Here is a 23,273-nt window from a genome sequence, read left to right as displayed (position 1 = left end):
TTAGCTGCAAATCAATGCGAAGTAGAAGGCTTCGCATCAAATCCAAGCGAAATAAATGAGTTACCTTCAAATACTTGCGATATAAATGAAATAGATTGAAATGCATGCGAAACAAACGAGTTTGCTTCAAATCCAAGCGAAAAACATGATTTAGTATCAAGTCAACCCGAAGTAGAAGGCTTAGCTTCTAATCCATGCGAAACAAATGGTTTAGCTTCAAATACTTGTGATATACATGATTTATATTCAACAGCAAGCGAAACAAACGAGTTAGCTTGAAATCCAAGCGAAACACATCATTTATATTCACATCAATGCGAAGTAGAAGGAATAGCTTCAAATCCATGCGAATCAACCGGTTTAGCTTCAAGCACTTGTGATATTCATGATTTCGCTTCAACTGCATGCGAATCAAACGAGCTAGCTTCAAATCCATGCGAAGTAGAAGGCTGATATTCGAATCCATGCGAAACAAATGGTTTTGCTTCAAATACTTGTGATATACATAATTTAGCTTCAACTGCATGCGAAGCAAGCGAGTTAGCTTCAAATACAAGCGGAATACATGATTTAGCTCAAATCAATGCGATGTAGAAGGCTTAGCTTCAAATCCATGCGAAACAAATTGTTTAGCTTCAAATACTTGTGATATACATGATTTAGCTTCAACTGCATGCCAAACAACGAGTTAGCTGCAAATCGAAGCGAAACACATGATTTAGCTTCAAATCAATGCCAAGTAGATGGCTTATCTTCAAATCCAGGCGAAGAAAATGATATTCCTTCAAATACTTGCGGTTTAAATGAAATAGCTTCAAATGCAGTCGAAATAAACGAGTTAGCTTTAAATCCATGCGAAACACATGATTTAGCTTCAAATCAATGCGAGACACATGATTTAGATTAATATCAAAGCGAAGTAGATGGCTTATCTTCAAATCCTAGCGGAACGCTTGATTTAGCTTCGAATCAATGCGAAGTAGAAGGCTTAGCTTCAGATCCATGCGAAACAAATGGTTGAGATTCAAATACTTGTTTTGTACATGATTTAGCTTCAACAGCATGCGAAACCAGCGAGTTAGCATCAAATCCAAGCGAAAGATATGATTTAGCTTCAAATCAATGCGAAGTAGAAGGCTTCGCTTCAAATCCAAGCGAAATAAATGAGTTACCTTCAAATACTTGTGATATAAATGAAATAGATTGAAATGAATGCGAAACAAACGAGTTTGCTTCAAATCCAAGCGAAAAACATGATTTAGTATCAAGTCAACCGGAAGTAGAAGGCTTAGCTTCTAATCCATGCGAAACAAATGGTTTAGCTTCAAATACTTGTGATATACATGATTTATATTCAACAGCAAGCGAAACAAACGAGTTAGCTTCAAATCCAAGCGAAACACATCATTTATATTCACATCAATGCGAAGTAGAAGGAATAGCTTCAAATCCATGCCAATCAAACGGTTTAGCTTCAAATACTTGTGTTATTCTTGATTTAGATTCAAGTGCTTACGAAACAAACGAGTTAGCTTCAAATCCATGCGAAACATATGATTTAACTCCAAATCAATGCGAAGTAGAAGGCTGATTTTCGAATCCATGCGAAACAAATGGTTTAGCTTCAAATACTTGTGATATACATGATTCAGGTTCAACTGCATGCGAAACAAACGAGTTAGCTTCAAATACAAGCGAAACACATGATTCAGCTTCAAATCAATGCGAAGTAGAAGGCACAGTTTCAAATCCATGCGAAACAAATGGTTCAGCTTCAAATACTTGTGATACTCATGATTTAGCTTCAACTGCATGCGAAACCAAACGAATTAGCTTCAAATCCTTTCGATACACATGATTTAGCTTCAAATTCATTCGAAACACATAGTTTAGCTTAATAATCATGCCAATCAAATGGTTCAGCTTCAAATACTTATGATATACATGCTTTAGCTTCAAATGCAGACGAAACAAACGAGTTACCTACAAATCCTTTCGAAACACATGATTTAGCTTCAAATCAATGCGAAGTAGAAGGCTTAGCTTCAAATCCATGCGAAACAAATGGTATAGCTTCAAATACTTGTTTCATACATGATTTAGCTTCAACTGCATGCGAAACACATGATTTAGCTTCAAATCAATACGAAGTAGAAGGCTTCGCATCAAATCCAAGCGAAATAAATGAGTTACCTTCAAATACTTGCGATATAAATGAAATAGATTGAAATGCATGCGAAACAAACGAGTTTGCTTCAAATCCAAGCGAAAAACATGATTTAGTATCAAGTCAACCCGAAGTAGAAGGCTTAGCTTCTAATCCATGCGAAACAAATGGTTTAGCTTCAAATACTTGTGATATACATGATTTATATTCAACAGCAAGCGAAACAAACGAGTTAGCTTCAAATCCAAGCGAAACACATCATTTATATTCACATCAATGCGAAGTAGAAGGAATAGCTTCAAATCCATGCGAATCAACCGTTTTAGCTTCAAGCACTTGTGATATTCATGATTTCGCTTCAACTGCATGCGAAACAAACGAGCTAGCTTCAAATCCATGCGAAGTAGAAGGCTGATATTCGAATCCATGCGAAACAAATGGTTTTGCTTCAAATACTTGTGATATACATAATTTAGCTTCAACTGCATGCGAAGCAAGCGAGTTAGCTTCAAATACAAGCGGAATACATGATTTAGCTCAAATCAATGCGATGTAGAAGGCTTAGCTTCAAATCCATGCGAAACAAATTGTTTAGCTTCAAATACTTGTGATATACATGACTTAGCTTCAACTGCATGCGAAACAAACGAGTTAGCTTCAAATCCAAGCGAAACACGTGATTTAACGTCAAATCAATACGAAGAAGAAGGCTTATCTACAAATACATGCGAAACAAATTGTTTAGCTTCCAATACTTGTGATATACATGATTTAGCTTCAACTGCATGCCAAACAACAAGTTAGCTGCAAATCCAAGGGAAACACATGATGTAGCATCAAATCCATGCGAAACAAATGGTTCAACTTCAGATACTTGCGATATAAGTGATATAGTTTCAAATGCAAACGAAACAAATGAGTTAGCTTCAAATCCATGCGAAACACATGGTTTAGCTTGAAATCAATGCGAAGTAGAAGGCTTAGCTTCAAATCCATGCGGACTGAATGAATAAGTTTCAAATACTTGTGATATACAAGACTGAGCTTCAGCTGCATGCGAAACAAACGAGTTAGCTTCAAATCCAATCGAAACACATAATTTAGCTTCAAATCCATGCGAAACACATAATGTAGCATCAAAACAATGAGAAGTAGAAGGCTTAGCTTCAAATCCATGCGAAACGAATGGTTTAGATTCAAATACTTGTGACATTCATAATTAAGCTTCAACTGAATGCGAAGCAAGCGAGTTAGCTTCAAATACAAGCGAAATACATGATTTAGCTCAAATCAATGCGATGTAGGAGGCTTATCTTCAAATCCATGCGAAACAAATGGTTTAGCTTCAAATACTTGTGATATACACAATTTAGCTTCAACTGCATGCGTTGCAATCGAGTTAGCATCAAATACAAGCGAAACACATGATTTAGCTTCAAATCAATGCGAAGTAGGTGACTTATCTTCAAATCCAGGCGAAGAAAATGATTTTCCTTCAAATACTTGCGGTTTAAATGAAATAGCTTCAAATGCAGGCGAAACAAACGAGTTAGCTTTAAATCCATGCGAAACACATGATTTAGCTTCAAATCAATGCGAGACACATGATTTAGATTCAAATCAAAGCGAAGTAGACGGCTTATTTGAAATCCTATCGGAACACTTGATTTAGCTTCGAATCAATGCGAAGTAGAAGGCTTGGCTTCAAATCCATGCGAACAAATGGTTTAGATTCAAATATTTGTTTTATACATGATTTAGCTTCAACTGCATGCGAAACCAAGGAGTTAGCTTCAAATCCAAGCGAAAGATATGATTTAGCTGCAAATCAATGCGAAGTAGAAGGCTTCGCATCAAATCCAAGCGAAATAAATGAGTTACCTTCAAATACTTGCGATATAAATGAAATAGATTGAAATGCATGCGAAACAAACGAGTTTGCTTCAAATCCAAGCGAAAAACATGATTTAGTATCAAGTCAACCCGAAGTAGAAGGCTTAGCTTCTAATCCATGCGAAACAAATGGTTTAGCTTCAAATACTTGTGATATACATGATTTAGCTTCAACTGCATGCGAAACAAACGAGCTAGCTTCAAATCCATGCGAAACTCACGATTTAGCTTCAAATCAATGCGAAGTAGAAGGGTTATCTTCGAATCCATGCGAAAAAAATGGTTTAGCTTCAAACACTTGTGATATACATGATTTAGCTTCAACAGCATGCGAAACAAACGAGTTAGCTTCAAATCCAAGCGGAACACATGATTTAACTTCAAATCAATGCGAAGAATAAGGGTGATCTTCGAATCCATGCTAATCAAACGGTTCAGATTGAAATACTTGTGATATACATGATTTAGCTACAACTGCATGCGAAACAAATGAGTTAGCTTCAAATCCATGCTAAACACATGATTTAGCTGCAAATCAATGCGAAGTAGAAGGCTGATCTTCGAATCCTTGCGAAACAAATTGTTTAGCTTCAAATACTTGTGATATACATGATTTAGCTTCAAATGCAGGCGAAACGAACGAGTTAGTTTCGAATCCATGGGAAACACATGATTTAGCTTCAAATCAATGCGAAGTAGAAGGCTTAGCTACAAGTTAATGAGAAACAAGTCAATAATCTTCAGATAATTGCGATATAAGTGGTATAGCTTCAAATGCAGGCGAAGCAAATGAGTTTGCTTCCAATCCATGCGAAACACGTGATTTAGCTTCAAATCAATGCGAAGTAGAAGGCTTAGCTTCAAATACATGAGAAACATATGGTTAGCTTCAAATCAATTTTAAGTAGAAGGCTTAGCTTCAAATCCAAGCTAAACACATGATTTGCATTCAACTCAATGTGAAGTAGAAGCCTTAGCTTCAAATCCTTGCGAAACGAATGGTTTAGCTTCAAATACTTGTGATATTCATGATTTAACTTCAACTGCATGTCAAACCAACGAGTTAGCTTAAAATCCAAGCGAAACATATTATTTAGCTTCAAATCAATGCGAAGTAGAAGGCTTAGCTTCAAGTTAATGAGAAACAAATCAATAATCTTCAGGTAATTGCGATATAAGTGGTATAGCTTCAAATGCAGGCGAAGCAAATGAGATTGCGTCCAATCCATGCGAACCACATGATTTAGCTTCAAATCAATGCGAAGTAGAAGGCTTATCATCAAATCCATGCGAATCAAACGGGTTAGCTTCAAACACTTTGATATACATGATTTAGCTTCAACTGCATGCAAAACAAACGAGTAAGCTTCAAATCCATGCGAAACACATGATTTAGCTTCAAATCAATGCGAAGCAGTAGTCTGATCTTCGAATCCATGCGAAACAAACGGTTCAGATTAAAATACTTGTGATATACATGATTTAGCTTCAACAGCATGCGAAACAAACGAGTTAGCTTCAAATCCAGTGAAAAATATGATTTAACGTCAAATCGACGTGAAGTAGAAGGCTTAGCTTCAAATCCAAGCGAAACAAATTATTTAGCTTCAAATCAATGCGAAGTAGAAGGCGTTGTTTCAAATCGATGGGAAACAAATGGTTTAGCTCCAAATACTTGTGATATACACGATTTAGCTTCAACTGCATGCGAAACAAACGAGTTAGCTTCAAATCCATGCGAAACACATGATTTAGCTTCAAATCAATGCGAAGTAGAAGGCTTAGCTTCAAGTTAATAAGAAACAAATCTATAATCTTCAGATAATTGCGATATAAGTGGTGTAGCTTCAAATGCAGGCGAAGCAAATGAGGTTGCTTCCAATGCATGCGAACCACATGATTTAGCTTCAATCAATGCGAAGTAGAAGGCTTATCATCAAATCCATGCGAATCAAACGGGTTAGCTTCAAACACTTGCGACATACATGATTTAGCTTCAACTGCATGCAAAACAAACGAGTAAGCTTCCAATCCATGCAAAACACATGATTTAGCTTCAAATCAATGCGAAGTAGAAGGCTTAGCTTCAAATACATGAGAAACATATGGTTAGCTTCAAATCAATTGGAAGTAGAAGGCTTAGCTTCAAATCCAAGCGAAACACATGATTTGCATTCAACTCAATGCGAAGTAGAAGCCTTAGCTTCAAATCCTTGCGAAACGAATGGTTTAGCTTCAAATACTCGTGATATTCATGATTTAACTTCAACTGCATGTCGAACAAACGAGTTAGCTTAAAATCCAAGCGAAACATATTATTTAGCTTCAAATCAATGCGAGGTAGAAGGCTTGGCTTCAAATCCATGCGAATCAAACGGTTTAGCTTCAAATACTTGTGATATACTTGATTTATATTCAAGTGCATGCAAAACAAACGAGATAGCTTCACATCCATGCGAAACATATGATTTAACATCAAATCAATGCGAAGTAGAAGGCATAGCTTCAAATCCATGGGAATAAAATGGTTTAGCTTCAAATACTTGTGATATACATGATTTAGCTTCAACTGCATGCGAAACAAACGAGCTAGCTTCAAATCCATGCGAAACACACGATTTAGCTTCAAATCAATGCGAAGTAGAAGGGTTATCTTCGAATCCATGCGAAACAAATGGTTTAGCTTCAAACACTTGTGATATACATGATTTAGCTTCAACAGTATGCGAAACAAACGTGTTAGCTTCAAATCCAAGCGAAAAACATGATTTAGCATCAAGTCAACGCGAAGTTGAAGGCTTAGTTTCAAATCCATGCGAAACAAACGAGATTGCTTCAAATCCATGTGAAACACATGATTTAGCTTCAAATCGATGCGAAATAGAAGGCTGAACTTCGAATCCATGCGAAACACATGATTTAGCTTCAAATCAATGCGAAATAGAAGGCTGAACTTCGAATCCATGCGAAACAAATGGTTTAGCTTCAAATACTTGTGATATACATGATTTACATTCAACAGCAAGCGAAACAAACGAGTTAGCTTCAAATCCATGCGAAACACATGATTTAGCATCAAATCAATGCGAAGTAGAAGGCTGATCTTTGAATCCACACGAAAGAGATTATTTAGCTTCAAATACTTGTGATATACATGATTTAGCTTCAACAGCATGCGAAACAAACGTGTTAGCTTCGAATCCAAGCGAAAAACATAATTTAGCATCATGTCAACGCGAAGTAGAAGGCTTATCTTCAAATCCATGCGAAACAAATCGTTTAGCTTCGAATACTTGTGATATACATGATTTACCTTCAACTGCATGTGATACAAACGAGTTAGCTTAAAATCCAAGCGGAACACATGATTTAACTTCAAATCAATGCGAAGAATAAGGGTGATCTTCGAATCCATGCTAATCAAACGGTTCAGATTGAAATACTTGTGATATACATGATTTAGCTACAACTGCATGCGAAACAAACGAGTTAGCTTCAAATCCATGCTAAACACATGATTTAGCTGCAAATCAATGCGAAGTAGAAAGCTGATCTTCGAATCCTTGCGAAACAAATGGTTTAGCTTCAAATACTTGTGATATACATGATTTAGCTTCAACAGCATGCGAAACAAACGAGTTAGCTTCAAATCCAGTGAAAAATATGATTTAACGTCAAATCGACGTGAAGTAGAAGGCTTAGCTTCAATTCCAAGCGAAACAAATTATTTAGCATCAAATCAATGCGAAGTAGAAGGCGTTGTTTCAAATCCATGCGAAACAAATGGTTTAGCTCCAAATACTTGTGATATACATGATTTAGCTTCAACTGCATGAGAAACAAACGAGTTAGCTTCAAATCCATGCTAAACACATGATTTAGCTGCAAATCAATGCGAAGCAGAAAGCTGATCTTCGAATCCATGCGAAACAAATGGTTTAGCTTCAAATACTTGTGATATACATGATTTAGCTTTAACTGCATGCGAAACAACGAATAAGCTTCAAATCCATGCTAAACAAATGGTTTAGCTCCAAATACTTGTGATATACATGATTTAGCTTCAACTGCATACCAAACAACGAGTTAGCTGCAAATCTAAGGGAAACACATGATTTAGCTGCAAATCCATGCGAAACACATGATTTAGCTTCAAATCAATGCGAAGTAGAAGGATTAGCATCAAATTCATGCGAGACAAATTATTTAGCTTCATATACTTGCGATATAAGTGATATAGCGTCAAATGAAGGGGAAGCAAACGAGTGAGCTTCAAATCCAAGCGTAACACATGATTTAGCTTCAAATCATGCGAAGTAGAAGGCTTAGCTTCAAATACGAGCGAAACACATGATTTAGATTCAAATACTTGCGATATAAATGAAATAGCTTCAAATGCAGACCAAACGAACGAGATATCTTCAAATTCATGCGGAACACATGACTTAGCTTCAAATCAATGCGAAGTAGAAGGCTTGTCTACGAATCCATGCAAACAAATGGTTTAGGTTCAAATACTTGTGATATACATGATTTAGATTCAAATGCAGGCGAAACAACCGAGTTAGTTTCAAATCCGTGCGAAACACGTGATTTAGCTTAATAATCATGCGAAGCAAATGGTTTAGCTTCAAATTCTTGTGATATACATAATTTAGCTTCCACTGCATGCGAAACAAACGAGTCAGCTTCAAATCCAAGCGAAACACATGATTTAATTTCAAATCAATACGAAGAAGAAGGCTTAGCTTCAAATCCATACGAAACAAATTGTTTAGCTTCCAATACTTGTGATATACATGATTTAGCTTCAACTGCATACCAAACAACGAGTTAGCTGCAAATCTAAGGGAAACACATGATTTAGCTGCAAATCCATGCGAAACAAATGGTTCAGCTCCAAATATTTGTGATATACATGATTTAGCTTCAACTGCATGTGAAACAAACATGTTCGCTTCAAATCCATGCGAAACACATGATTTAGCTTCAAATCAATGCGAAGTAGAAGGATTAGCATCAAATTCATGCGAGACAAATTATTTAGCTTCATATACTTGCGATATAAGTGATATCGCTTCAAATGCAGGGGAAACAAACGAGTGAGCTTCAAATCCAAGCGTAACACATGATTTAGCTTCAAATCATGCGAAGTAGAAGGCTTAGCTTCAAATACGAGCGAAACACACGATTTAGATTCAAATACTTGCGATATAAATGAAATAGCTTCAAATGCAGACCAAACGAACGAGATATTTTCAAATTCATGCGGAACACATGATTTAGCTTCAAATCAATGCGAAGTTAAAGGCTTAGCTTCAAATCCATGCAAAACAAATGATTTACCTTCAAATACTAGCGATATAAGTGATATAGCTTCAAATGCAGGCGGAACAATCAGTTAGCTTCAAATTCATGCGAAACACATGATTTAGCTTCAAATCAATGCGAAGTTAAAGGCTTAGCTTCAAATCCATGCGAAACGAATAGTTTAGCTTGAAATACTTGTTTTATACATGATTTGGCTTCAACTTCATGCGAAACATACGAGTTTGCTTCAAATCCAAGCGAAACACATGATTTAGCTTCAAATCAATGCGAAGTTGAAGGCTTAGCTTCAAATCAATGCGAATCAAATGGTTTAGCTTCAAAAACTTGTGATATACATGATTCAGATTCAAGTGCAGGCGAAACAAACGAGTTAGCTTCAAATCCAAGCGAAACACATGATTTAATTTCAAATCAATACGAAGTAGAAGGCTTAGCTTCAAATCCATGCGAAACAAACAAGTCAACTTGAAGTCCATGCGAAACAAATTATTTAGCATCAAATACTTGCGATATAAGTGATATAGCTTCAAATGCAGGCGGAACAAACAGTTACCTTCAAATTCATGCGAAACACATGATTTAGCTTCAAATCAATGCGAAGTTGAAGGCTTAGCTTCAAATCCATGCGAAACGAATAGTTTAGCTTGAAATACTTGTTTTATACATGATTTGGCTTCCACTTCATGCGAAACATACGAGTTAGCTTCAAATCCAAGCGAAACACATGATTTAGCTCCAAATCAATGCGGAGTTGAAGGCTTAGCTCCAAATCAATGCGAATCAAATGGTTTAGCTTCAAAAACTTGTGATATACATGATTCAGATTCAAGTGCAGGCGAAACAAACGAGTCAGCTTCAAATCCAAGCGAAACACATGATTTAATTTCAAATCAATACGAAGAAGAAGGCTTAGCTTCAAATCCATGCGAAACAAATTGTTTAGCTTCCAATACTTGTGATATACATGATTTAGCTTCAACTGCATACCAAACAACGAGTTAGCTGCAAATCTAAGGGAAACACATGATTTAGCTTCAAATCCATGCGAAACAAATGGTTCAGCTCCAAATATTTGCAATATACATGATTTATATTCAAATGCAGGCGAAACAAACGAGTTAGCTTTAAATCCATGCGGATCACATGATTTAGGTCCAAATAAAGGCGAAGTAGAAGGCTTAGCTCCGAATCAAATGGTTCAGCTTCAAATACTTGTGATATACATGATTTAGCTTCAAATGCATGCGAAACATACGAGTTAGCTTCAAATCCATGCGAAACACATGATTTAGCTTCAAATCAATGCGAAGTAGAAGGATTAGCATCAAATTCATGCGAGACAAATTATTTAGCTTCATATACTTGCGATATAAGTGATATTGCTTCAAATGCAGGGGAAACAAACGAGTGAGCTTCAAATCCAAGCGTAACACATGATTTAGCTTCAAATCATGCGAAGTAGAAGGCTTAGCTTCAAATACGAGCGAAACACATGATTTAGATTCAAATACTTGCGATATAAATGAAATAGCTTCAAATGCAGACCAAACGAACGAGATATCTTCAAATGCATGCGAAGCACATGATTTAGCTTCAAATCAATGCGAAGTAGTAGGCTTAGCTTCAAATCCATGGGAATCAAATGGTTTAGCTTCAAATACTTGTGATATACATGATTTAGCTTCAACTGCATGCGAAACAAACGAGCTAGCTTCAAATCCTAGCGAAACACTTGATTTAGCTACAAATCAATGCGATGTAGAAGGGTTAGCTTCAAATCCATGCGAAACAAATGATTTAGCTTCAAAAACTTGCGATATAAGTGATATAGCTTCAAATGCAGACGAAACAAACGTGTTGGCTTCAAATCCAAGCGAAACACATGATTAAACTTCAAATCAATGCGATATAGAAGGTTTAGCTTCAAATTCGTGCGAAACACATGATTTAGCTTCAAATCAATGCGAAGTTAAAGGCTTAGCTTCAAATCCATGCGAAACAAACGAGTCAGCTTCAAATCCATGCGAAACAAATGATTTAGCTTCAAATACTTGCGATATATGTGATATAGCTTCAAATGCAGACGAAACAAACGTGTTGGCTTCAAATCCAAGCGAAACACATGATTTAACTTCAAATCAATGCGATATAGAAGGTTTAGCTTCAAATCCAAGCGATACACATGATTTCGCTTCAAATCAATGCGAAGTAGAAGGCTTACCTTCGAATCCATGCGAAAAAAATGCTTTAGCTTCAAATACCTGTGATATACATGATTTAGCATCAAATGCAGGCGAAATACATGATTCAGCTTCAAATTCATTCGTAACATTTGGTTTAGCTTAATATTCATGCGTAGCAAATGGTTCAGCTGCAAATACTTGTGATATACATGATTTAGCTTCAACTGCATGTGAAACAAACATGTTCGCTTCAAATCCATGCGAAACACATGATTTAGCTTCAAATCAATGCGAAGTAGAAGGATTAGCATCAAATTCATGCGAGACAAATTATTTAGCTTCATATACTTGCGATATAAGTGATATTGCTTCAAATGCAGGCGAAACAAACGAGTTAGATTCAAATCCAAGCGAAACACATGATTTAGGTTCAAAACAAATGGTTTTCCTTCAAATACTTATGATATACATGATTAAGCTTCAAATGCAGGCGAAACAAACGAGTGAGCTTCAAATCCAAGTGTAACACATGATTTAACTTCAAATCAATGCGAAGTAGTAGGCTTGGCTTCAAATCCATGCGAACCGAATGATTTGGCTTCAAATACTTGTGAATATAAGTGATATAGTTTCAAATGCATGCGAAATAAACGAGTTATCTTCAAATCCAAGCGTAACACATGATTTAGCTTCAAATCATGCGAAGTAGAAGGCTTTGCTTCAAATACGAGCGAAACACATGATTTACCTTCAAATACTTGCGATATAAGTGATATAGCTTCAAATGCAGGCGGAAAATCAGTTAGCTTCAATTCATGCGAAACACATGATTTAGCTTCAAATCAATGCGAAGTAGAAGGCTTAGCTTCAAATCCATGCGAAACAAACGAGTCAACTTGAAATCCATGCGAAACAAATTATTTAGCTTCAAATACTTGCGATATAAGTGATATAGCTTCAAATGCAGGCGGAACAAACAGTTAGCTTAAAATTCATGCGAAACACATGATTTAGCTTCAAATCAATGCGAAGTTAAAGGCTTAGCTTCACATCCATGCGAAACAAATTGTTTAGCTTCCAATACTTGTGATATACATGATTTAGCTTCAACTGCATACCAAACAACGAGTTAGCTGCAAATCTAAGGGAAACACATGATTTAGCTGCAAATCCATGCGAAACATACGAGTTAGCTTCAAATCCATGCGAAACACATGATTTAGCTTCAAATCAATGCGAAGTAGAAGGATTAGCATCAAATTCATGCGAGACAAATTATTTAGCTTCATATAACTTGCGATATAAGTGATATTGCTTCAAATGCAGGGGAAACAAACGAGTGAGCTTCAAATCCAAGCGTAACACATGATTTAGCTTCAAATCATGCGAAGTAGAAGGCTTAGCTTCAAATACGAGCGAAACACATGATTTAGATTCAAATACTTGCGATATAAATGAAATAGCTTCAAATGCAGACCAAACGAACGAGATATCTTCAAATGCATGCGAAACACATGATTTAGCTTCAAATCAATGCGAAGTAGTAGGCTTAGCTTCAAATCCATGGGAATCAAATGGTTTAGCTTCAAATACTTGTGATATACATGATTTAGCTTCAACTGCATGCGAAACAAACGAGCTAGCTTCAAATCCTAGCGAAACACTTGATTTAGCTACAAATCAATGCGATGTAGATGGTTTAGCTTCAAATTCATGCGAAACAAATGGTTTAGCATCAAATACTTGTGATGTACATGATTACATTCAACTGCATGTGAAACAATCGAGTTAGCTTCAAATGCATGCGAAACACATGATTTAGCTTGAAATCAATGCGAAGTAGGAGGCTTATCTTCAAATACATGCGAAACACATGATTTAGCTTCAAATACTTGCGATAGAAGTGATATAGTTTCAAAAGAATGCGAAACAAACGAGTTAGCTTCTAATCTATGCGAAACACGTGATTTAGCTTCAAATCAATGCGATGTAGAAGGCTTAGCTTCAAATCCATGCTAAACGAACGATTTAGCTTCAAATGCTTGCGATATAAGTGATATAGTTTCAAATGCAGGCGAAACAAACGAGTTAGCTTCAAATCCAAGGGAAACACATGATTTAGCTTCAAAACAAATGGTTTACCTTCTAATACTTGTGATATACATGATTAAGCTTCAAATGCAGGCGAAACAAATGATTTAGCTCAAATCAATGCGATGTAGAAGGGTTAGCTTCAAATCCATGCGAAACAAATGATTTAGCTTCAAAAACTTGCGATATAAGTGATATAGCTTCAAATGCAGACGAAACAAACGTGTTGGCTTCAAATCCAAGCGAAACACATGATTAAACTTCAAATCAATGCGATATAGAAGGTTTAGCTTCAAATTCGTGCGAAACACATGATTTAGCTTCAAATCAATGCGAAGTTAAAGGCTTAGCTTCAAATCCATGCGAAACAAACGAGTCAGCTTCAAATCCATGCGAAACAAATGATTTAGCTTCAAATACTTGCGATATATGTGATATAGCTTCAAATGCAGACGAAACAAACGTGTTGGCTTCAAATCCAAGCGAAACACATGATTTAACTTCAAATCAATGCGATATAGAAGGTTTAGCTTCAAATCCAAGCGATACACATGATTTCGCTTCAAATCAATGCGAAGTAGAAGGCTTACCTTCGAATCCATGCGAAAAAAATGCTTTAGCTTCAAATACCTGTGATATACATGATTTAGCATCAAATGCAGGCGAAATACATGATTCAGCTTCAAATTCATTCGTAACATATGGTTTAGCTTAATATTCATGCGTAGCAAATGGTTCAGCTGCAAATACTTGTGATATACATGATTTAGCTTCAACTGCATGTGAAACAAACATGTTCGCTTCAAATCCATGCGAAACACATGATTTAGCTTCAAATCAATGCGAAGTAGAAGGATTAGCATCAAATTCATGCGAGACAAATTATTTAGCTTCATATACTTGCGATATAAGTGATATTGCTTCAAATGCAGGCGAAACAAACGAGTGAGCTTCAAATCCAAGTGTAACACATGATTTAACTTCAAATCAATGCGAAGTAGTAGGCTTGGTTTCAAATCCATGCGAACCGAATGATTTGGCTTCAAATACTTGTGAATATAAGTGATATAGTTTCAAATGCATGCGAAATAAACGAGTTATCTTCAAATCCAAGCGTAACACATGATTTAGCTTCAAATCATGCGAAGTAGAAGGCTTTGCTTCAAATACGAGCGAAACACATGATTTACCTTCAAATACTTGCGATATAAGTGATATAGCTTCAAATGCAGGCGGAATAATCAGTTAGCTTCAAATTCATGCGAAACACATGATTTAGCTTCAAATCAATGCGAAGTAGAAGGCTTAGCTTCAAATCCATGCGAAACAAACGAGTCAACTTGAAATCCATGCGAAACAAATTATTTAGCTTCAAATACTTGCGATATAAGTGATATAGCTTCAAATGCAGGCGGAACAAACAGTTAGCTTAAAATTCATGCGAAACACATGATTTAGCTTCAAATCAATGCGAAGTTAAAGGCTTAGCTTCACATCCATGCGAAACAAATTGTTTAGCTTCCAATACTTGTGATATACATGATTTAGCTTCAACTGCATACCAACAACGAGTTAGCTGCAAATCTAAGGGAAACACATGATTTAGCTGCAAATCCATGCGAAACAAATGGTTCAGCTCCAAATATTTGCGATATACATGATTTAGATTCAAATGCTGGCGAAACAAACGAGTTAGCTTTAAATCCATGCGGATCACATGATTTAGGTCCAAATCAAGGCAAAGTAGAAGGCTTAGCTCCGAATCCAATGGTTCAGCTTCAAATACTTGTAATATATACGATTTAGCTTCAAATGCATGCGAAACATACGAGTTAGCTTCAAATCCATGCGAAACACATGATTTAGCTTCAAATAAATGCGAAGTAGCATGCTTAGCTTCAAAACGATGCGAATCAAATGGTTTAGCTTCAAATACTTGTGATATACACGATTTAGATTCAAATGCATGCGAATCAAACGAGTTAGCTTCAAATCCAATCGAAAAACATGATATAGCTTCCCATGCATGCGAACCACCTGGTTTAGCATCATATTTTTCGGAAACAGATGGTTTCGATTCAGATAATTTTGATGAACGAGACATAGCTTCAACTGCATTCGAGTCCAACGAGTTAGCTCCAAATCCAAGGAAAACACATGAATTAACTTCAAATCAATGCGAAGTAGTAGGCTTAGCTTCAAATCCATGCGAAACGAATGATTTGGCTTGTAATTCTTGCGAATATAAGTGATATAGATTCAACTGCAAGCGAAACAAACGAGTAATGTTCAAATCCATGCGAAACATATGACATAGCTTCAAATTCATGCGAAGTAGATGGCTTAGCATCAAATCAGTGCGAAACGAATGGTTTAACTACAAATACTTGCGAATATAAGTGATATAGCTTCACATGCAGGTGAAACAATTGAGTTAGCTTCAAATCTCTGTGAATGACATGATTGAGCTTCTAATCGAAGCCAAGTAGTAGGCTTAGCTTCAAATCCACGCGGAACGTCTGGTTTAGCTTCAAATACTTGCGAATATATGTGATATAGCTTCAAATGCAGGAGAAACAAACGAGTTAGCTTCAAATCCAAGCGAAAGACATGATTTAACTTCAAATCAATGCGAAGTAGAAGGCTTAGCTTCAAATTCTTGCCAAACAAATGGTTTAGCTTCAAAATCTTGTGATACACATGATTTAGCTTCAACTGCGTGCGAAACAAACGAGTTAGCTTCAAATACAAGCGAATCAAATGTTTAGCTTCAAATCCATGCGAAACAAATGGTTTGGGTTCAAATACTTGTGATATACATGTCTGAGCTTCATCTATATGCGAAAAGAAAGGTTTTGCTTCAAATACATGCGAATATAAGTGATATAGCTTCAAATGCAGGCAAAACAAACGGGTTAGCTTAAAATCCATGCGAAACGCATGATTTAGCTTCAAATCAATGCGATGTAGAAGGCTTAGCTACAAATACATGAGAAACAAATGATTTACCTTCAGATAATAACGATATAAGTGATATAGCTTCAAGTGCAGGCGAAACAAACGAGTTAGCTTCAAATCCATGCGAAACACATGATTTAGCTTCAAATACTTGCGATAGAAGTGATATAGTTTCAAATGAATGCGAAACAAACGAGTTAGCTTCTAATCTATGCGAAACACGTGATTTAGCTTCAAATCAATGCGAACTAGAATGCAGATCTTCGAATCCATGCGAAACAAATGGTTTAGTTTCAAATCCATGCGAAATGCATGATTTAGCTTCAAATCAAATGCGAAGTAGAAGGCTTACCTTCGAATCCATGCGAAAGAAATTCTTTAACTTCAAATACCTATGATATACATGATTTAGCATCAAATGCAGGCGAAATACATGATTCAGCTTCAAATTCATTCGTAACACATGGTTTAGATTAATATTCATGCGTAGCAAATGGTTCAGCTGCAAATACTTGTGATATACATGATTTAGCTTCAACTGCATGTGAAACAAACATGTTCGCTTCAAATTCAAGCGAAACACATGATACAGCTTCAAATCAATGCGAAGAAGAAGGCTTAGTTACAAATGCATGCGAAACAAATGGTTCAGCTTCAAATATTTGTGATATACGTGATTTCGGATTCAAATGCAGGCGAAACAAACGAGTTAGCTTTAAATCCATGCTGATCACATGATTTAGCTCCAAATCAATGCGAAGTAAAAGGCTTAGCAGCAAATCCATGGGAATAAAAAATTGTTTAGCTTCAAATACTTGTGATATACATGATTTAACTTCAAATGCACGCGACACAAACGGGTTAGCTTCAAATCCATGCGAAACACATGATTTAGCTTCAAATCAATGCGATGTAGAAGGCTTAGCTACAAATACATGAGAAACAAATGATTTATATTCGGATAATTGCGATATAAGTGATATAGCTTCAAATGCAGGCAAAACAAACGGGTTAGCTTAAAATCCATGCGAAACGCATGATTTAGCTTCAAATCAATGCGATGTAGAAGGCTTAGCTACAAATACACGAGAAACAAATGATTTATCTTCAGATAATATCGATATAAGTGATATAGCTTCAAGTGCAGGCGAAACAATCGAGTTAGCTAAATATCAATGCGAACTAGAAGGATTATCTTCAAATCCATGCGAAACAAATGGTATAGCTTCAAATACTTGTGATATACATGATTTAGTTTCAAATGCAGCTGAAACGAACGAGTGAGGTTCAAATCCATGCGAGTCACATGATTTTGCTTCAAATCAATGGGAAGTGGAAGGCTTAGTTTCAAATCCATGCGAATCAAATGGTTTAGCTGAAAATACTTGTGATATACATGATTTAGCTTCAACCGCGTGCGAAACAAAACGAATTATCTTGAAATTCATACGAAACACATGATTTAGCTTCAAATCAATGCGAAGTTAACGGCTTAGCTTCAAATCCATGCGAAACAAACGAGTCAGCTTCAAATCCATGCGAAACAAATGATTTAGCTTCAATACTTGCAATATTTGTGATATAGCTTCAAATGCAGGCGGAACAAACAGTTAGCTTCAAATCCGAGCGGAACATATGTTTTAGCATCAAATCAATGGGAAGTAGAAGGCTCAGCTTTAAATCCGAGCGAAACGCATGATTTAGATTGAAATACTTGCGATATAAATGTAATAACTTCAAATGCAGACGAACGAACGAGTTATCATCAAATTAATGCGAAACACATGATTTAACATCAAATCAATGCGAGACACATGATTTAGATTCAAATCAAAGCGAAGTAGATGGCTTATCTTCAAATCCAAGCGGAACACTTGATTTAGCTTCGAATCAATGCGAAGTAGAAGGCTTAGCTTCAGATCCATGCGAAACAAATGGTTTAGCTTCAAATACTTGTGATATACATGAATTAGCTTCAAATTCAGGCGAAACAAACGAGTTAACTACAAATCCTTTCGAAACACATGATTTAGCTTCAAATCAATGCGAAGAAGAAGGCTGATCTTCGAATCTATGCGAAACAAATTGATATAGCTTCAACTGCATGCGAAACAAACGAGTTAGCTCCAAATCCAAGCGAATCACATGATTTAGCTTCAAATCAATGCGATGTAGATGGCTGATCACAGAATCCATATCGAAACAGATTGTTTAGCTTCAAATCCATGCGAAACACATGATTTTGCTTAAATCAATGCGAAGTAGTAGGCTTATCTTCGAATCCATGCGAAACAAATTGTTTAGCTTCAAATACTTGTGATATACATGATTTACATAGCATGCGAAACAAACGAGTTAGCCTCAAATCCAAATGAAACACATGATTTAGCATCAAATCAATGCGAAGTAGAAGGCTTATCTTCGAATCCATGCGAAACAAATGGTTTAGCTTCAAATACTTGTGATATACATGATTTAGCTTCAAATGCAAGCGAAACAAACGAGTTAGCTTCAAATCCATGCGAAACACATGGTTTAGCTTCAAATCAATGCGAAGAAGAAGGCTGATCTTCGAATCTATGCGATTCAAATGTTTTAGCTTCAAATACTTATGATATACATGATTTAGATTCAACTGCATGCGAAATTAACGAGTTAGCTTCAAATCCATGCGAAACACATGATTTTGCTTTAAATCAATGCGAAGTAGAAGGCTTATCTTCGAATCCATACGAAACAAATGGTTTAGCTTCAAATACTTGTGATAAACATCATTTAGCTTCAACTGCATGCGAAACAAACGAGTCAGCTTCAAATCCATGCCAAACACATGATATAGCTTCAAATCAATGCGAAGTAGAAGGCTTATCTTCGAATAAATGCGAAACTAATGGTTTAGCTTCAAATACTTGTGATATACATGATTTAGCTTCAACAGCATGCAAAACAAACGAACTAGCTTCAAATACAAGCGAAACACTTGATTTAGCTACAAATCAATGCGATGTAGATGGTTTAGCTTCAAATTCATGCGAAACAAGTGGTTTAGCATCAAATAATTGTGATGTACATGATTTACCTTCAACTGCATGCGAAAAAAATCGAGTTAGCTTCAAATGCATGCGAAACACATGATTTAGCATCAAATCAATGCGAAGTATAAGGCTTACCTTCAAAACCTTGCAAACCGAATGATTTGGTTTCAAATACTTGCGAATATAAGTGATATAGCTTCAACTGCATGCGAAACAGACGAGCTATCTTCAAATCCATGCGAAACACATGATTTAGCTTCAAATCATGCGAAGTAGAAGGCTTTGCTTCAAATACGAGCGAAACACATGATTTAGATTCAAATACTTGCCATATAAATGAAATAGCTTCAAACGCAGACCAAACGAATGAGATATCTTCAAATTCATGCGAAACACATGATTTAGCTTCAAGTCAATGCGAAGTTAAAGGCTTAGCTTCAAATCCATGCGAAACAAACGAGTCAGCTTCAAATCCATGCGAAACAAATGATTTAGCTTCAAATACTTGCAATATATGTGATATAGCTTCAAATGCAGGCGGAACAAACAGTTAGCTTCAAATCCGCGCGGAACATATGATTTAGCATCAAATCAATGGGAAGTAGAAGGCTCAGCTTTAAATCCGGGCGAAACGCATGATTTAGATTGAAATACTTGCGATATAAATGTAATAACTTCAAATGCAGACGAACCAACGAGTTATCATCAAATTAATGCGAAACACATGATTTAGCATCAAATCAATGCGAGACACATGATTTTGATTCAAATCAAAGCGAAGTAGATGGCTTATCTTCAAATCCAAGCGGAACACTTGATTTAGCTTCGAATCAATGCGAAGTAGAAGGCTTAGCTTCAGATCCATGCGAAACAAATGGTTTAGCTTCAAATACTTGTGATATACATGAATTAGCTTCAAATTCAGGCGAAACAAACGAGTTAACTACAAATCCTTTCGAAACACATGATTTAGCTTCAAATCAATGCGAAGAAGAAGGCTGATCTTCGAATCTATGCGAAACAAATTGATATAGCTTCAACTGCATGCGAAACAAACGAGTTAGCTCCAAATCCAAGCGAATCACATGATTTAGCTTCAAATCAATGCGATGTAGATGGCTGATCACAGAATCCATATCGAAACAGATTGTTTAGCTTCAAATCCATGCGAAACACATGATTTTGCTTTAAATCAATGCGAAGTAGTAGGCTTATCTTCGAATCCATGCGAAACAAATTGTTTAGCTTCAAATACTTGTGATATACATGATTTACATTTAACAGCATGCGAAACAAACGAGTTAGCCTCAAATCCAAATGAAACACATGATTTAGCATCAAATCAATGCGAAGTAGAAGGCTTATCTTCGAATCCATGCGAAACAAATGGTTTAGCTTCAAATACTTGTGATATACATGATTTAGCTTCAAATGCAAGCGAAACAAACGAGTTAGCTTCAAATCCATGCGAAACACATGGTTTAGCTTCAAATCAATGCGAAGAAGAAGGCTGATCTTCGAATCTATGCGATTCAAATGTTTTAGCTTCAAATACTTATGATATACATGATTTAGATTCAACTGCATGCGAAATTAACGAGATAGCTTCAAATCCATGCGAAACACATGATTTTGCTTTAAATCAATGCGAAGTAGAAGGCTTATCTTCGAATCCATACGAAACAAATGGTTTAGCTTCAAATACTTGTGATAAACATCATTTAGCTTCAACTGCATGCGAAACAAACGAGTCAGCTTCAAATCCATGCCAAACACATGATATAGCTTCAAATCAATGCGAAGTAGAAGGCTTATCTTCGAATAAATGCGAAACTAATGGTTTAGCTTCAAATACTTGTGATATACATGATTTAGCTTCAACTGCATGCAAAACAAACGAACTAGCTTCAAATACAAGCGAAACACTTGATTTAGCTACAAATCAATGCGATGTAGATGGTTTAGCTTCAAATTCATGCGAAACAAGTGGTTTAGCATCAAATAATTGTGATGTACATGATTTACCTTCAACTGCATGCGAAAAAAATCGAGTTAGCTTCAAATGCATGCGAAACACATGATTTAGCTTGAAATCAATGCGAAGTAGATGGCTTATCTTCAAATACATGCGAAACACATGATTTAGCTTCAAATACTTGCGATAGAAGTGATATAGCTTCAAATGAATGCGAAACAAACGAGTTAGCTTCTAATCTATGCGAAACACGTGATTTAGCTTCAAATCAATGCGAACTAGAAGGCTGATCTTCGAATCCATGCGAAACAAATGGTTTAGTTTCAAATACTTGTGATATGCGTGATTTTGATTCAACAGCAAGCGAATCAAACGAGTTAGCTTCGAATCAATGCTAAATGCATGATTTAGCTTCAAACCAATGCGATGTAGAAGGCTTAGCTTCAAATCCATGCTAAACGATCGATTTAGCTTCAAATGCTTGCGATATAAGTGATATAGTTTCAAATGCAGGCGAAACAAACGAGTTAGCTTCAAATCCAAGCGAAACACATGATTTAGGTACAAAACAAATGGTTTTCCTTCAAATACTTGTGATATACATGTTTAAGCTTCAAATGCAGGCGAAACAAACGAGTGAGCTTCAAATCCAAGCGTAACACATGATTTAACTTCAAATCAATGCGAAGTAGAAGGCTTAGCTTCAAATCCATGCGAACCGAATGATTTGGCTTCAAATACTTGTGAATATAAGTGATATAGTTTCAAATGCATGCGAAAAAAACGAGTTATCTTCAAATCCATGCGAAACACATGATTTAGCATCAAATCAATGCGAAGTATAAGGCTTACCTTCAAAACCTTGCAATCCGAATGATTTGGTTTCAAATACTTGCGAATATAAGTGATATAGCTTCAACTGCATGCGAAACAGACGAGTTATCTTCAAATCCATGCGAAACACATGATTTAGCTTCAAATCAATGCGATGTAGAAGGCTTAGCTACAAATACATGAGAAACAAATGATTTATATTCGGATAATTGCGATATAAGTGATATAGCTTCAAATGCAGGCAATACAAACGGGTTAGCTTAAAATCCATGCGAAACGCATGATTTAGTTTCAAATCATGCGAAGTAGAAGGCTTTGCTACAAATACGAGCGAAACACATGATTTAGATTCAAATACTTGCCATATAAATGAAATAGCTTCAAACGCAGACCAAACGAATGAGATATCTTCAAATTCATGCGAAACACATGATTTAGCTTCAAGTCAATGCGAAGTTAAAGGCTTAGCTTCAAATCCATGCGAAACAAACGAGTCAGCTTCAAATCCATGCGAAACAAATGATTTAGCTTCAAATACTTGCAATATATGTGATATAGCTTCAAATGCAGGCGGAACAAACAGTTAGCTTCAAATCCGAGCGGAACATATGATTTAGCATCAAATCAATGGGAAGTAGAAGGCTCAGCTTTAAATCCGGGCGAAACGCATGATTTAGATTGAAATACTTGCGATATAAATGTAATAACTTCAAATGCAGACGAACCAACGAGTTATCATCAAATTAATGCGAAACACATGATTTAGCATCAAATCAATGCGAGACACATGATTTTGATTCAAATCA

Source organism: Megalopta genalis, unplaced genomic scaffold, assembly GCF_051020955.1.
Source record: "Megalopta genalis isolate 19385.01 unplaced genomic scaffold, iyMegGena1_principal scaffold0587, whole genome shotgun sequence".
Taxonomy (NCBI): Eukaryota; Metazoa; Arthropoda; class Insecta; order Hymenoptera; family Halictidae; genus Megalopta; species Megalopta genalis.
Note: the sequence above shows the minus strand (reverse complement) of the source record.